Raw genomic sequence first — 4609 nt, 5'->3', positions numbered from 1 at the left:
TCAACACTGTTTTCAGCACAAATCCAAAACACAGCCCCATGCTATCTACTATGGAGAAAACTAACTCTATCCCAGCCAAAACCAGCACAGCAGGTTATTCTGACAGATGTAGGAATGGAAATAAAGAACCATGAACCACTTTTCTTTACCCAGAATCTGGCCTAATCTCCAGGAACTAATCTTAAAAAGAGGCTTTACAGGCTTCTTATGGCTTCCTCTGTAGCCCAAAATCACCAGGACAGCCTGTATCATGTGCAAAAAAAAAGAAGTTAGCGCATTCCAAATGGGAATTAAGATTTAATTTATATGCCTAATTCAGAAGCTGTGAGACTGCCACCCATGCTTAGCCATTGAGCGTCTATGGAAGTACTTGGTCCTGAAGCATGGGAATGTAAATTTTCCTGGGAACTTAAATGCTCTGCTTCCAAGCATTCATAAATTCATCTCCATTTCAAGAATAACAAGCGTATCGGCAACTGGCTATGCCTGAGCTCATTCAGATTATCTGTTAGGTTGTCTTCACTATACATGCTCTGGTAGATGCTCTGAGTCTGTGATGTGCATCTGGCAAATGCTGCCATCGTATGAAGGTCCTCAATTAACATAAAAGCCCACCCATTTTAGCACTTGCTCAGCACGTTCAACACCACAGTTCAATTTGCTTTTCTATTTGAGGGGACTTAAAGCCACTTTACCAATCGAGGGGTATTGCCCCATCTGGCCTGTGGGAGCTGCCTGGTTCCTGTTTTGCCAGCAAGCACGAGGGCGAGCACAGCTTATGACAGATGCACTGACCCCATCTGCTGACCATGCTACCTGTGACTGGTAGACTTCTTTGCCTCCTGGGTTTCATCCAGCTTTCCAAAGGAATTTTGCTAACAAATAGCTTAAGCCATTAGCAGGACAGAATCTGCTCTGCTAAGGACTCCTTCACATACAGAATACCACCCTATTCCTGGAGGTAGTTTCTTCTTTCTCTGTAGTGTAGCAAGTTTTACCAGGGTACTCAGCTCATCACTGTTTTGCTTCTGGTGACTGTGGTGACTGGTCTGTGAGTGGTGTTCCTTGTGATGCATGTTTGCTTTGTTCCACTTGCTTCTAAACATTGGGGTGAGATTACAACTTCGTGTTTAAATGCTATTATAGCATAAAGTCAAGCTCTCGAACTTACACAAGAAATAAGGTTGCTTGTACTTGTGCATAATAGTATATTCTTCTAATTCTGTGGTCCCATGAGATTGCTGCTGACTTCTACCACATCCAGTATACGGTATGAAGTAATAGTTTTATTTTTATGCACCACTGATGGTCTGTCCTGATACCTCAATGAGGCAAAGATACAAGAAGAGGATGGACATCTCTTTACACTTCTGACCCGGTGTGAATACCAGGGAACAGTACTGTCTTTTTGGATATAGTACAGGCAAGAAATAAGTGTAAACGTGGCATGCAAGACTAATGTTCCAAATACTACACAAGCATAAATTAAACATTCCTCTAATGAGGGGAAAATGAGGTACAGATCAAATGAACTGATCAACTTTTAAGCTCACAGAAATAACAGAACTGGGTTAGAACTCATAATCTCAGTCATAATTTGCTCCTTTAAATTATACTCCCTCTCCATCATCACCTTCTGTGGCTTCACTCATTCCTCACAGAACAGGAAAAATTATAACATCTTTCAGCTGTGCTTCATTAACTTAGATTCCACTATCCAGAGTGAACTATTGCAGAGGGAAAGACCTCAGATGCGACTTGCTTCTCCAGGCAGTGATATCTACTAACAGTGAAATTTCTGGAATTCCAGCAGGGTAAAAGCAGTCTGGTCAGGACGAGGTCTATAAATCTGTTTCTCAACTATCTGCATCCTTCTGCTCCTGTTTGTCATCAGCCACCATGTAAGCAAATGGACACAGATCATATAGCTGAAGATAACAGGCTGAAGGTCAGTTAGCTATGTCCTTGACAAACAGACTCTCTACAATTCCTTTTTCTTGTAATAACCTCGGTTCAGATTCTGTGAAGGGCACCTTAAGTTTATACTGGTCACCACTAGCAGGTTAAAAAAAGCTGAACAATGGCATTTGTTCCTCACTTCTTAGTGGCAAGAACAATTTATTCAATACAAGCTACATGTACAATTCTACACAACATTTTCAACCATTAAACACTGTCATCCTTCCAAGGAATGCTGCACTGCGTATACAAATACAACACCTCATGCCTATTAAGTCTTTTTCCTCTTAATCTCAAATAGCTTCGCATGACCCAAACAGGATTTCTCACATGGCTTTACTCCATAAATTGCAGTCTGTACGCTACCGTTCTGTACGGGTGCCAGATACAGATCAAACAGAAAGTACAGTTTAGGCCATCCCATCTCTACATTCTGTTTTTCAACAAAGACAAGTAGAAGTCTTCTGTCAGCACTCCTTCCTTGGGAACAGATATGAGAAACAGGAATAATAGATGTTGTATCAAGAGTCCTTTCGAAAAAGATTCAGTTCGGCAGGCCAATTCAGCATTTACAAGGGCCAGGCTTCAGTACAATTTTAAGCAGAACTAATAGTTTTCCCGTGTCATTCCTACCACTTTGGTTTTCCAAAACCTCACCACTAGAGCTTGTTTGTTCTTTTGCATATCAAAGACCAATGCTGAAAAGTTCATATGTAAGATGCTGAGGACTGAAAACACACAGATTCAAAAAATGAAAGGCAAAAAGCTTATTTATTTTCTTAGAAATTACTGGCAGTTTCACACAGGTGGTACTAAATGAAATGGTGTCTTAATGTTTTGCCAAAATAACAGGAGAATTCAGGCATAATCTGTATTAACAAAGAGTCTAAGCAAGATGATTTCCTCAGGAATTTCTGGTGTTCTACCGGTTACTTGTTGGTAGATGTACTGACTGAAGAAAAAAAATTATAAAAGTACCAAGTACATAACACAGACCTTTTTCATAACACAGATAAGTCTCACAACTTATAAGAAGGAATACTTATACTACTGCATCTTTCACAAACAGAACAGAGGTTAGAGCACTTGCTTTTCTGGGACTAGAGTTTGATTTCAGCTTAAGGCCAGCAATGTAAAATGAGCTGTAACAGGATTAATCCAGCTCCTTCTAGATGAATTTACATCCTTCTTTTCTAGAACACCAAATTAGGGCACATTACCTGCATGATTCTTCTTTAGAAGTTGCTGGCAGAGGAAAATAAAGCATTTGACAGTTCAGCAATAGATGTTTGCTAGGTCACTTCCATGGCTTCTGTACAGCATGCAGGACTCCATAAAAATACTAAGCTAAGAGTTCGTTAATTACACGGAGACTTTAAAAACATCATGAACTGATGAATATTCCTTTGATTCTCTGTGAGAATTTTAAATTATGCAGTTTCCCCAGAACCGAGCTTTGCAATCTTCACATTTATCAAACTAAATGGTAGTAATAATAATTTTTAAAAAAATCACACTGAAAATATAAAATAACTTTACTTTTAGTTGACTTCCAAGATCTCCAGTTGTCAAGTGCAGAATTTGAACAATACATAGAGATTTCAGATTCAAAGCCAGTTCTGCCAGGATCCCATGCTTCCTACGTAATAGAACTGTGGACTTCAGGAAGGTACCTGGGACCTTCAACACCCCACCTGCTTTGCTGTGAGCCTGACTCTTCTGTCAGCCCCAAGAATCCCAGTTTCAGATAGGACTTTCCATTGGGCCAGTCTCTGCATCACAGGTTTGCTTCCAGCTGCCTGGGTCCACCACTGAGTTCAAAAACCTTGACTACCCAAGATGGGGGAAAAGCAGTTCCCAACCTCCCCTCTGCCCCACATCATGGGGAGGCAGCAGGGTGTGGGCTTTTTTTTTTTTTGGACAGGATTCAAGTTTATCCCAAGAAATTCCATAGCTGCATCTTGAGCTGTCTCCTCAGCATTTCTGATCAGATTATTTAGTCATAAAACATTAACAACTAATAAGCAGAAAAATACACCTGTACAACAGAGTTCAGAATACTATAGTGTTCCTTTTAAGTTGTTCATGTGACAGACTTGTCAACGTGAAATCTTGAAATAAAGCAAAAACTTAACATACTAAAAAAAATTAAGAAATAATAATTAAAAATTCTAATTATTGTCACAGGGATATTATTCTGATTTTTTTTAAAACAACTTCTTGCTTTACAAAATGCAGCAGTTTAAACGCTTGTTTCATGTCTTTCATTTTGTCTTCCCAACAATAAATTGGGAAAATGAGGCAGTAATACATTTTATTTTGTGGTCACTGTAACCCTGGAAAAACAACTCTGATGAATTATGTCAAAGTTATTCCAAAGTAGACACCTGATATTGTTCATGTTTTTTAAAATATCACTGAGAAAATTCAGGAAGTGTTTTTAAAACTCAACAACTTGAAGCCCACGCAGAAGATTGTATTCCCACCATAAGCTCTTATTCCTACCACTTAAGTATGAGAATCATTTATATTTCTGTAGATTACGTACAGTAAGTTACATTGAACATCTTTCAGATAATGGTGAGGAATTCAACATTGATATGCTGCTGAAACAGAAAATAAGAGACAAAAATCAACGCTAACACCCAAG

This window comes from Nyctibius grandis, chromosome 5, assembly GCF_013368605.1.
Source record: "Nyctibius grandis isolate bNycGra1 chromosome 5, bNycGra1.pri, whole genome shotgun sequence".
Lineage (NCBI taxonomy): Eukaryota > Metazoa > Chordata > Aves > Nyctibiiformes > Nyctibiidae > Nyctibius > Nyctibius grandis.
The sequence above is the reverse complement of the archived record's forward strand: the minus strand, read 5'-3'. Positions refer to the sequence as shown.